Source organism: Pleurodeles waltl, chromosome 4_2 (assembly GCF_031143425.1).
Source record: "Pleurodeles waltl isolate 20211129_DDA chromosome 4_2, aPleWal1.hap1.20221129, whole genome shotgun sequence".
Lineage (NCBI taxonomy): Eukaryota > Metazoa > Chordata > Amphibia > Caudata > Salamandridae > Pleurodeles > Pleurodeles waltl.
Window position 1 is genome coordinate 835,256,261 of NC_090443.1, and position 13,315 is coordinate 835,269,575.

A 13,315-nucleotide genomic window follows, 5' to 3' on the forward strand; every position below is an offset into this window, starting at 1 on the left:
CCATCACCAAGGATGTCCGGACCCTGGGGGTCTACCACAGACGGAGCACCCACTGCCATAAAAGATGGGAGGACATTCGCCGCTGGATCAAGAAGACGGCGGAGGCTCAGCTGGGGATGGCCTCCCAACGTGGGAGGGGTGCCCATCGCACCATGACCCCCCTGATGTTCAGGATCCTGGCGGTGGCCTAACCGGAGTTGGATGGGCGCTTGAGGGCATCACAGCAGACACAAGGGGGTGAGTACACTCTCATTCTGCTGACTTTGCGTGCAGTGGAGTTGTCTGGGTGGGGGAGGAGGGCTGTGGGATTCCCTAGGCCAGGGCGTGTTCCGTAGGCTAGGCCCCTCCGTAAGGCAGGCCATGTGGCACTATGTCATCTATGTGTGCAGATGTTGTCCATAGCCTTCTAGGCCATTTCCCGGGAATTGAACAGTGGAGCCCAAGAGCGTGGCGTAGTGCAGGGGGCTTCTTTGTCTGTTGTGTCCGTCAACAGTAGTGGTAATCCATGCACTCAACATGTCTTTCTTCTGTCGTCGTCCCCCTTTCTGTGGTCTCCCTGTTCTTGTGTGCATTAGCATCATCAGGTGGAGGGGCAGTGGCACCAGAGCATGAGGGAGCTGCATCCCATATGGCCCTAGAGGGCGACACTACGGAGTCTGAATTCACCAGTGGGACCGAGGGCGAGGGGAGCTCCACGGCGGGGACAGGAGCTGACACCAGCGATACGGACTCGTCCTCTGATGGGAGCTCCCTTGTGGTGGCGGCAACATCTGTGCCCCCGCATCTACAGGTACAGCCACCACCCCCCCTACCAGCACCGCCCTCCCAGCAGCCCCTCAGCCTTCGCCCCGTGCCCGCTCACCCAGGAGGGTGGGCATCACCTTCGCCCCAGGCACCTCAGGCCCTGCCCCAGTCACCCCTGCTGCCCTCAGTGAGGAGGACATTGACCTCCTCAGGTCCCTCACTGTTGGCCATTCTACCATTTTTAATGCCATCCAGGGTGTAGAAAGGCAGTTGCAACAAACTAATGCATTCCTAGAGGGCATTCATTCTGGTCAGGCGGCCCTTCACCGAGCTTTTCAAACTCTGGCCTCAGCACTGATGGCAGCCACTGTCCCCGTCTCTAGCCTCCCCCCTCCAACTTCCTCCACCCAGACCCAATCCCCTGTACCTCTGCCTATCCCAAGCACACCATCAGACCAGCCTGCACACACGTCAACACACAAGGAAAGCTCAGGCAAACATAAACACCACACATCCCACAGGCACTCACGCAAGCAACACACACATGCAGACACACCAACATCCACTGCCTCCACTGTGTCCCCCTCCTCCTTGTCTCCCTCCTCCCTCCCAGTCTTGTCTACACTCACACCTGCATGCACTACCTCTACAGCCACTATGTCCTTCACCAGCACACCCACCAGCACACCCCGCTCATGTGCAGTCATCACCCCCACTACCATTCACACGTCCCCTGTGTCCTCTCCCAATGTGTCTGTGACGCCCCCTGCCAAGATACACAAACGCAGGCACCCACCCACTCAACAGCCATCCACCTCACGACAGCCTCCAGCGCATGCACCTTCACCCAAAGTCACCAAACGAACACCTCCTACTACCACCACCTCTTCCTCCACTCCCAAACCCCCTCCAGCTACCCGTCCCAGTATGTCCAAAAAACTTTTCCTGTCCCCCCTTGACCTTTTTCCCACACCTCCCCCACCCCGTCCATCTCATAGGTCCCGAAGTAGCCCCTCAGCCAAAACATCTCCGGCACCAGTGGTGCCTGTAGTCACCGGTATGTGGAGTGCACCGGCCACCAGGACAGCCAGTGTGGCACAGAGCCACAGCACAGACAGTCCCCCACCTGTGAAGCATCAGAAGTTGGCCAGTGCCCGGCGGGAGAGGGGGAGACTCCAGCCACCAAAGCCGCTCCCAGGGGTCCCGGTGGGAGTGTGGAGTCACCTGTGACACCTTCCAAGGTGGGAAAGGGCCACAAGAAACCCGGCAAGTCTGAGAAGAGTTGCATTGGCGGAGAAGACCGCCATCATCCCCGCTGGCCAGGAGGCCGCCGCCAGCCCCAGCCCAGCTGCCCAGGAGGGTACCGCCAGCCCAGCTGCCCAGGAGGGCACCGCCAGCACCAGCCCAGCTGCCCAAGAGGCCACCGCCAGCCCCAGCCCAGCTGCCCAGGAGGTCACCGCCAGCCCCAGCCCAGCTGCTGCCCAGGAGGCCACCGCCAGCCCCAGCCCAGCTGCCCAGGAGGGCACCGCCACCCCCAGCCCAGCTGCCCAGGAGGGCATCGCCAGCCCCAGCCCAGCTGCCCAAGAGGCCACCGCCAGCCCCAGCCCAGCTGCCCAGGAGGCCACCTCCAGCACCAGCCCCGCTGGGCCATGAAGGACCGCCAGCAAAAGCCCTGTTGGGCCATGAAGGACCGCCAGCAGAAGCCCCGCTGGGCCATGAAGGACCACCAGCACAAGCCCCCCTGGGCCATGAAGCCCGCCAGCACAAGCCCCGCTGGGCCATGAAGGACCACCAGCAAAAGCCCTGCTGGGCCATGAAAGACCGCCAGCAAAAGCCCTGCTGGGCCATGAAGGACCGCCAGCAAAAGCCCTGCTGGGCCATGAAGGACCGCCAGCACAAGCCCCGCTGGGTCATGAAGGACCGCCAACTCAAGCACTGCTGAACAGGGCACCGCCAACTCAAGCCCCACTGAACAGGGCACCGCCAACTCAAGCCCCACTGAACAGGGCACCGCCAACTCAAGCACCGCTGAACAGGGCACCGCCAACTCAAGCACCGCTGAACAGGCTACTGCCAACTCAAGCCCCGCTGAACAGGGCACCGCCAACTCAAGCACCGCTGAACAGGGCACCGTCAACTCAAGCACCGCTAGCCCATGAGCGGCAGGGGCACTGATGCAACTGGGTCCGTCACGGGGTGAGTGATGCACTCTGGGCACCAGTCCCCCTCCAGAACCAGTGGAGACATCCATCCACTACCTCTGTCCTTCACAGGATGAAGCACTCTGGGCACCAGTCCCCCTCCAGAACCAGTGGAGACATCCATCCACTACCTCTGTCCTTCACAGGATGAAGCACTCTGGGCACCATGCCCCCTCCAGAACCAGTGGAGACTGTTATCCACTTGAGAGACTGTGGCTTTGCACTCCCCAGGATTGAACAGTGGGCAAACCACCCACTGTAGAGACTTGAGAGACTGTGACTTTGCACTCCCCAGAATTGAACAGTGGGCAAACCACCCACTGTAGAGACTTGAGAGACTGTGGCTTTGCACTCCCCAGGATTGCACAGTGGGCAACCAACCCACTGTAGAGACTTGAGAGACTGTGGCTTTGCACTCCCCAGGATGGAATAGTGGGCATGTGGCCCCCTTGTGGATTTGGCGTCGTGCACTCAAGCGGCTGAGGTGTCCCCCCTTTCCCTCCCCCTGAGGTGTCTGTTTTCTTGGTATCTGATGCCCCTGAAGTGTTCTCTCCATCATGGGCGGGGAACTTGTGTGGGCCCAGTGTTCCACGGACTTTCTTTGTGCAGTACCTGGACTACTATGCCTGGTATTTATTTTGTACATGGTGTATATATATATATGTTTCTGCCTACTTGTTTGTAATATATTCCGATGGTTACACTCATTTTCTTTGGTCTTTGCATTCTTCCCGGGGGCTGGGGGATGTAACTGTGATGTATTGATATACATTAGTGTGTGTGTTGTAGTGGGTGAGGGTGGGGGTGGGGGTGTTGCGTGTGTGTGTCCCTGTTTTTTCCCTCTCCACTCCCCTGTGTCGTAGGTGCAGTACTGACCGTGGTCTTCGCCGCTGGTGTTCGTGCTCCTGGTAGAGGAGCAGGAAGGCTATCGCAGGTAGGATTTGGAGTTCCGGTTCCATGGTGTCCTCGTTCCTTGCGGAGTGTGAAGAGGTGAGTGTTTTCCCTTTGAAATTCCTGTTTCCGCCGTGTTTTTATCCGTGGTGAATCCGCCCCGGAAAAGGTGGCGGATTGGCCTGTCATAATAGTGTAGGCGGTACATTGTCTTCTGCCTGTCTGTTGGCGGTGACCGCCACGCTGTTTGTTTGTACCGCCATGGCGGTCTGATCGTTAAAGTGGCTGTCTTTGTTGGCGGTTCCCGCCACGGTCGTAATTGCAATTTATTTACCGCCGGCCTGTTGGCGGTCTTACCGCCGCTTTAACACCGTCCGCCAGGGTTGTAATGACCACCTAAATCCTCTTTTGGTCCCGTTTGGGGTTTGTGATCTAAAAGCTCAATCACAGCAGCATCTCTTGTTTGTGCTGATGCTTATTGCCCGGCGACAAATCTGTTATAAATGGGTGTGCTCATCGCCTCCCACAGTTCAAGAGTGGCAAAGATCAGTAAATTGACTGTGTAACATGGATAGAGCTGGGCCTGGTAGTAAGAGGGACACTTTTTGGGTGAGATGGGAAAATGTTTGTCAGACCTTCATATGATTTGTGGTGTTTAGTTTCAGACACGAAGTCCGATGATTATACTTTTTCTCTATCTCTGTGTATTGCTGTGCTTTGGCACCAGGCAAATAATCGGCAGGGGGCAGCCAAGGATGCGGAAAGATCGGCGCAAGAGAGAGACAGGTGGAGTGGCCCATTGAGATTGAGGGGCTTTACACCTGGGGATTAACGAGTGGAAGAATCTTCCTTTATTGGCATGGATAAGTGAGATGAGGACAAAAACATTAAAAAAATAAAAAAAAGATTAGTCTCCTGGCAATTCTTAGCAATGAAGTTGATGCTGAAATTTTGGAATAGATTACTATGATCCGGAGAAGATGAAACTGCCTTTTATTGGAAAAATGAATTTTGGAATGGATCATTGAAATGGGCTGTGAGTCTAAGCGGGCAGAGGAAAACAATAGTTGATCTGCCTCTATAGACTCTATCACATTGGACTCAGACGCTCCTGTAATAATCTTTCGATCAGACCTAAACATGAAAATACAAAAGCTCTCTCTGGATTATGATTTGCAATATTTACAGAAAGATTTCAGGTTCCCACTTGTTAGACTCTTGGGGTAATGATGCGATATTTCCAAACATTTCAGTGTTACCAGACTAATCCATGAGATAAAGAATTACAAAATTCAAGATTGAGGCTTTCCCTGTATTTGCCTGTACTTTCAAATGCAGGGTTATGATACAGACTGCAGCACGTATTGTAAATGCAGCTTGAACATGAAATGCTCAAATGTAGATTTTTTGGGGATTGCCTGTTTTATAAAGTAGAAAGCTGTATAATTTTTAAAACAATTTTGATTACCTAAAGTGTAAATTCACAACATAGAGCAGAGCAATTAGCGAGAGCAGAGCAATTAGCGTGTCTTTATTTACTGTGCATTCCCTGGAGGTAACAAGTGTGGGCACAATTTTTACAGATGATAAATAGGGAAATGGCTCTTTTTAGCTAGATTTTTTAAATTTTAAAATAGGATAATGATTGACCTTACAGAATAGTATAAAAGTAGGTTTGTAGAATTGTGTGTAAATGTTCCACTTTTAGATCTATACACCGACCCCAACACCACCCTCAGAGGAACTCTCATCTACAGACCTCCCGGACCCCGCCCACAGTTCAGTGACACCATCGCTGACCTCATCAGCACCCACGCCCTCGCTTCCACGGACTACATCCTCCTCGGGGACCTGAACTTCCACCTCAAGAACAACAACGACGCCAACTCCACCGCCCTGATCGACAACCTCGCCAACCTCGGACTCAAACAGCTAGTAACGACACCCACTCACGCCGCTGGACACACGCTTGACCCCATCTTCTCCGCAAGCCCCCACGTCTCCTCCAACCACACCACCGAACCACACTGGACCGACCACAGATGCGTCCACTTCACCTTCAGAAAACCCACCACACACCACCGCACCCAACAGCTACCACGCCGCTGATGGGGCAAGGTCACCGGGGACCAACTGACTACCGCCCTCGCCCTGAGACCACCCACCGACCCCACCGACCCAGACACTGCCGCGACCAACCTCACACAGTGGATCAACGACTGCGCCAACACCCTCGCCCCTCTCAAGACCTTTACAACCAACCACACCAACAAGAAAGCCGCCTGGTTCACCGAGGACCTCCGGATCTCCAAGCACACCTGTCGGAAGCTGGAGAAGAAATGGCTCCACGACCGAACACCAGACAACCACACAGCCCTCAAGAGCGCCACCTGCAGACATCACCAACTCATCAGGACCGCCAAGAAGACCGCCTTCAAGGACCGCCTAGACAACAACGCACACAACACCAAAGAGCTCTTCAGCATCGTGAAAGAACTCTCCAACCCCAGCTCCATCACCAACGACATCCCGCCATCTCAAGACCTGTGCGACTCCCTGGCCACCTTCTTCCACCGCAAGATCACCGACATCCACGACAGCTTCAACCCCGACCCCGCCTCACCCACCACCGAGTCCACCACCCCTGCGACTACCACTCGCACCAGTAGCCTGACCGTCTGGTCCATCGTCAGCGACGAAGACACCATCAAAACCATGAACTCCATCCACTCCGGATCCCCATCGGACCCCCGCCCTCACCACGTCTTCAGCAAAGCCAGCCCAGCCATCGTGCCCCACCTCCGGAAAATAATTAACTGTTCCTTCGAGACAGCAACCTTCCCAGAAAGCTGGAAGCATGCCGAGATCAACGCCCTTCTGAAGAAGCCCAAGGTGGACCCCAAGGACCTCAAGAACTTCCGTCCCATCTCCCTGCTCCCTTTCCCGGCAAAAGTCACCGAGAAGATTGTCAACAAACAGCTGACCCGCTACCTCGAAGTCAACAACATCCTGGACCCGTCCCAATCTGGTTTTCGCAGTAACCACAGCACCGAGACCGCCCTCATCGCCGCCACTGACGACATCCGGACCCTGATGGACAAAGGAGAAACAGCTGCCCTCATCCTCCTGGACCTATCAGCAGCCTTTGACACGGTCTGCCACCGCACCCTATCAGCACGCCTCCATGATGCCGGTATCCAAGAGAAGGCCCTGGCCTGGACCACATCCTTCCTCTCCGGCAGAACCCAGAGCGTCCGCCTCCCACCCTTCCGCTCCAAAACCACTGAGATCATCTGCGGCGTCCCACAGGGATCCTCCCTCAGCCCGACACTGTTCAATATCTACATGGCCCCCCTCGCCCACGTCGCACGACAACACAACCTCAACATCATCTCCTACGCCGACGACACCCAGCTGATCATATCCCTCACCGAAGATCCCGACACCGCCAAAGCTAACCTCCACCGAGGAATGAAGGCCATAGCCGACTGGATGAAGGACAGCAGACTGAAGCTGAACTCAGACAAGACGGAGGTCCTCATTCTCGGACCCACCCCATCAGCCTGGGACGACTCTTGGTGGCCCACATCACTAGGCACAGCCCCGGAACCCACGGACCACGCACGCATCCTGGGGGTCATCCTCGACTCCACTCTCTCCATGACCAGGCAAGTCAACGCCGCCCCGCGTCCTGCTTCAACACCCTCCGTATGCTCCGCTGGATCTTCAAATGGATCCCCCTCGACACGAGAAAAACCGTTACCCAGGCCCTCATCACCAATAGACTCGACTACGGGAACGCCCTCTACTCAGGAACTACAAACAAGCTCCTGAGACGACTCCAACGCATCCAGAACGCCTCGGCCCGACTCATCCTCGATGTCCCCCGCCGCAGCCACATCACACTCCACCTGAGAGGCCTGCACTGGCTCCCCATCAACAAAAGGATCCCCTTCAAGCTCCTGATCCACGCACACAAAGCACTGCACAACACCGGACCCACCTACCTCAACAACCGACTCAGCTTCCACACCCCCACCCGAAGCCTCCGCTCAGCCAACCTCGCCCTTGCCACAGTCCCCCGCATCCGAAAAACCACCGCCGGCGGCAGATCCTTCTCCTACCTCGCCGCCAAGACCTGGAAAACTCTCCCCACCATCCTATGACAGACCCAGGACCTGCTGGCCTTCAGAAGACTCCTCAAGACCTGGCTCTTTGACCAGTAGCACCCCCCCTCCCCAGCGCCTTGAGACCCTTGCGGGTATGTAGGGCGCTTTACAAATGCAGTGATTGATTGATTGATTGAATATGCACATCTTGCACCTTCTTGGTTTCTGTACACAAATTGGGCCCAACTTTCAAAGCCATCTGCTTATGTCAGATTACTTACATGAGCAAATGGATTGTTTTATGACTCCAAATCCCGGATTGCAATTCACAAAATCCGAATTGCACTAGTGAAGGGATTTACATATGTGCACTGTTCTAGAATGGTGTAATGTAGTGTAATCCTACTTGAGGAGTGGGAAGGAGTTATGTTAAAACAAACTACACTGAATTATTTCTGTAAACTCTTCCAGTTTCCCTAGAGTATTTACTTCCACTTACTTCCGTCTCAGTTCCTTTAGGCAGCATGACATGCCCGTGGTGCGTTGTGTAGGTACAGCCTGAGGTGCGGTATTTACGTATTGCCTCAGAGGGTTGGAAAGCACTTCCCCTCCCAGCAACGGAGCCCGCGTCCTGGTGACAACCACGTGAGCACGCGCTGGAGGGACCGCGGATTACATCCTTCGGCTCTTTAAGACGAATACGAGGCGTTTAGGTAACTAGATCTTTCTGGCATCTCTTCCTTCTATTTCTTTCACAAAAACTGTTTATCCCGGCTGCATGTCTTTCGTTGTGTGGATACATGTAGCACATAACACACCTTGGAGGCAGGCGGGAGCTAATTTATTAACAACGCAGTTGTTTAACCATTACCTCGCTCGTACACAATTCTAGTGCCAGTCTGCAAGACTCACGGCGCGCTCCACTTGTAGGCGGGGGTGGGGGTGGGGTGGTGGGAGGGGAGGGCTTCATGTAAATTTATTTCAAGTCTCTTTTCTGTCATAGGTTTCCCCAGAAATTACTGCATCTCTGGCTATTAAGTTTCCATCAAAGAGACATAACAGGCATTGGAAAAGCGAATCTGTCCCTGTTTCCACTGAAAAAATGTATGATTATATGAGGGGCAGGGGTGCTGGAAGATGGAGGAAAAACACTGGCGGGAGCTACAATAAGAAACCCGCTGAGTATGCGTGAGAGGAGCGACAGGGTGGCAGAAAGGAGAGAAACAGGGCTGCATTAAGAAATCCACCGGGCATGTGTAATCGAAGTAGCTTGGTGTAGTGTTGGGGGCCCTAGGCCCTCATGTTAAGTTAATAACGGCAGGGACACATACCTATGGTTAAGTGAATTGGCAAATGGCCCCTGACCTGTGACACCTGTGATGGATGGGTCTGGGTGAGTGTGGAAGCCAGCCCTCAGGGAGTGGCTGGTGGAAACACGTAATTGTAGAAACACTGGTATGAGTCCAGCTGGACTCTACACCCCCCCCAAACTTTATTAAGAAAAAAAATTCTAACAAGTCCAACCTGTGTGAGAGAATAAACACTAAAATAAACACCACTAAGTCTCTTCAGACAGTCTGCCGGAAATGATGAGTGGACAGGTGCAGCTGGGGGCACACAGCATCACAGCACGCCTCTGTAGTTTAAATAGACTACTCTGGGCACTAATGGCAGTGTTGACAAAGTCTGGATCTCTCAGTCGGCTGTCCATGAGGTTACAGGTCACTCAGGCACTGTTGGTCCTGTCCCGCCTGGTCTCTGGGTGTTGGAGTCTATTTACAAAGTCCACTGGGATGTCACATCCTGAGCAATAGTGAAGTCTATCTACGGAGTTCAATGTGGGTGCATCAGGAACAGTGGGGAGTCCACTGCAGAGATCTATTTGAAGGTGTACAGGTTCCAGCAAAGATGGAGGATGACATGGATGAAAGGGTGTCATCCTTGAAGGCCTTGGTGCTTCCTAACGTCCGCCGATAGAGCAACTTCAGGCTTCTCTCTCATGCCGAGACTCCATGGCACTGGAGTCTTCTTGAGGCCCTTTTGCTGGGACCGTGTGGACTGTGCGGGCCTAGCTCAAGCCAAGCAGAACTGTCACTGAGGAAGAGCCAACAGGAGCACATCCATGTCATGCTTGCAGCCGCAAGATTGGTTGTCACAGAGTCTGTGTGCTCTGGTCGTCAAGTCTCAGGTGCACTGGACTTCGTCTGGTAGTCTTTGAGTGACCAATCTCTGTCTGGGACCTTAGTGCTCCCCAGTGCCTGTTGTGGAGCTGCTTTTGACACATCTCCCTTGTCAGGTTTCCCCTCTCACTGGAATTCCTTTGAGGCTCTTGCCCCTAGATTGCCATGGGACTACTTGGGCTGTGTGGGCCTCTAGTAAGCTGCGCCAAGGGGGTCGCTGTGGAACTCTCTACAGGGCCACATCCAAATCTCGTGCAACCCTAAAGGTAGATGGTCCAATGGTCGAATATGCTCTCTTCAACAGGTCCCAGGTTCACGGGGCCTCACAGCAGATTCTGGGTGGTCAGCCTCCCATGGTGCCAGGAATGCCTTGTCAGCCTCTGGCCTTTTTGTGGACATACGGCTCCACTCTGGTGGTGCAATGCACGTTAGGTGGTTCAGGTGATCCACCTGGTAATGATGACAATCTTACAATCTAACAATTTGCTTGGAGTAAGGATGACTAGAGGGACTTTGTAGACACTTGCTTTTCTTGTTCGGCAGCAGGAATGCCATCTCTGTCAAGCAGCAGGCGAAAGGTGTCTGGACGGTCGCACTGTGAAGTGTGGGCCTGGGCACTGTGAGTGCTTGCTGGTGGCTTACAGTTTGTCCACCTGCAGAGCTGTCTCCAGTGACGTCTGTGCACCCCGGTGGCTGGCTTGTGTTGATGGATACCTTCTCTGGTACTGGTATGAGTCCTCAGTCCTATCACTCTTCTCCCTTTTCTCTTGCACACTTGTGGTGTTCCTAATCTTCTGTGTAACAGGTCTGTCACACACTTTTCTCCATCAAACCTTCTTCACGCTGTGGTGTCATGCCACATTCCTCTCTCTTCTCCTCTCCATTTTCTTTTGTGAGGTGGAGCTGCACCAAAGGTGGCATGTTGCGCCACATGGACTTCTCGCTGGTTGTGAGCTGCATCTTGGACGGTGCATCGTCTTCCATTGCAGGCTCTTGCAGGCTTCATCCTGTCAATAGGACTTGATTCCTTCTCTTGGACTTCATGCAGGTCCTGTCCCTTCCTCAGGGTTGTTCTTGGTAGTCCGCTCCCTGACTGGAGGGTCACCTTTCCTTCTTCCTGTCTGCACTCGAGGGCATAGCGCTTGCACCTCGAAACTCCGCCATCGCAGCACTTGCTTTTGCCTCCGTTTCGGTTTGCTTGGCAGAGCCAGTCACTCCTAGTGACATGCTCAAGGATAGGCCAATGGTCGCCATCTGGTGCTGGGGTGTGGCCGGCTAGTGCTGCCTCATTCGCTCAACATTGGTTCTCACTCTCAGAGGACTCTTTCCCCTGGATCCAGCCTGTGCTGTCAGGTTCACTGGTGCAGCCATCTGTGCACCTCTGACTTCGCACTCTCGGTCCTTCTCTATGAGCACCCACTGCCGAAGCTGCACTTGCTCGTTCTCCTGGCTTGCAGTGGTGGGTGTTCTCCACTAAGGCAGGTGACGCTATCCCCTCAGTTGCGGTGACGACAGACTGTCACAGGGGGTTGCGCTCTCTGCGCACATCCTTCTTGTGCTTTACGTGGGGCTTGCTGCCTTCCTATGCTTTGCTGCTTGGCTGGGACAGCTTTGGGCTTCTTGGGGCTCTTTGTAGGTGGTTTACAGTCTGTCCCCTTCCTGCAGCAATGACAGGCAGCCAACAGAGGGCGGGTGGTGCTCTCTTGATCAGTCTGTTGCTGAAGTGGCAGAGTGGTAGTGGCTTATTGCCCTGATGAAGGTATGCGTCGCTCTGCAGGCCATTTTTCCCTTCTACTAAATTAGTGCTGGTGCAGTGTGGACTACATGCATGTGTGGAAGAGGTTGCTCAGGGCTGGTGCAGCCCGCTCTTCTCTCTTTCTAGTGGGCACAAGAAATGACAGGGAGTGCTGTGTGGGTGCAGAGGTAGGCCAATAGTCTCCTTTCCTGCCCGCAGTGGCAGTAGACGGTAATCAGGGGCGCGCAGCACTCTAGGTGCTTGTTGCAAATGCTGGGTAGCAAGGCGGCTTGCCAACTGCTTAAAAGTTCACTTTGTTGGGGCCTCTCAAATTGTGAATCACTTACTTCGTCTCCCGGAGTGTGGTGCAGGAAACTACAGCTAGGTGATGCTGTGGCCGGTTCACAAGGCTGCAGCAACCTTCCTTGAAATGGCCGGTCACGCCGTGTGTAGAGATGCTGATGTATTGCAGGTGCAGCAGGGCTACTAGTTTAGTTTGGCTGAAAGTCTTGGCCCAGGGCCGCCGCATACAGGTCATTCTTAACTGTGGGGGCCACGACAGCTTTCCTAACACTGCAGGCCGAGTTATCCTTTCTTCCAAGCCGGGTTGGGGCTATACCTGGTATCCGGTGCACCCAGTGGCACATCTTTCTCTTCCTGGCAGCAGCAGTCTTGCCCTCCGATCTGGTCAAGGAACAACTTCACAGGTGCTGGGGTTTGCACCATGCTGGAGTGGTGTCACATACTCCTGCACATGGATTCTGGCTTTCTGCCCACAGGGTATCTGCAGGAGATCTTTTCTGTTACTCACAGCTCCAGATGGGGGGCTGCCAGGGGCACGTGGTGCTCTCAGCACCCATATTGGTTTCTTCCTGTCCCCTCCAGGGTATTCTTCACCCAGTTTTCCGAGACAGGGTAATGGCAGGTCCGGGAGGCTAACAGTCACCACAGCAGGGAGTGTCAATTCACAATGCAAGCTCTGACTCCCAGGAGCTGCAGCGACACGTTTCAAATGATGAGGGCGTCCTGTACTGGCTGCTGCACTTTACCCCATTTTTCTCAGTGCTCTCTTCCCTTCAGGCCGTTCAGCTTGCTGGCTCATGGCAGGAGGGGCTGCAGGAACATGCCTAAAGGATGGCAGGTGCAGGACGCATCTTGCATTTCCTCCTTGAGGCGCAGCCGAGCTGTAATAGGCGCATGCGTGGGTCAGACCCACTCATCACGATCGTAGTGTTGGGAGCCCTAGGCCCTCATGTTAAGTTACAACACGGACACATACATATGGTTACATGAACTGGCCCAGAGCATGTGAGCCCGGCCCCTTTTAATAGCAGGGTCACCTGAGTGGTGACACCTGTGATGGATGGGTGTGGGGTGAAAGTGGAAGCCAGCCCTCAAGGAGTGGCTGGTGGAAATAAGTCATTGTAGAAACACTGGTATGAGTCCAGCCAGACA

General features: G+C 54.3%; 1 protein-coding gene across 1 annotated transcript in view; it reads left to right on the forward strand.

Moving 5' to 3' along the window:
- The first annotated feature begins 8,570 nt into the window (after positions 1 to 8,570).
- LOC138293951 (uncharacterized protein C1orf87 homolog) overlaps positions 8,571 to 13,315 on the forward strand; it is a 110,632-nt gene continuing 105,887 nt past the window's right edge. Inside the window, exon 1 of the mRNA XM_069233219.1 lies at positions 8,571 to 8,658. The gene's annotated coding sequence lies outside the window, so the exon portion shown is untranslated. The remainder of the gene's footprint in view (positions 8,659 to 13,315) is intronic.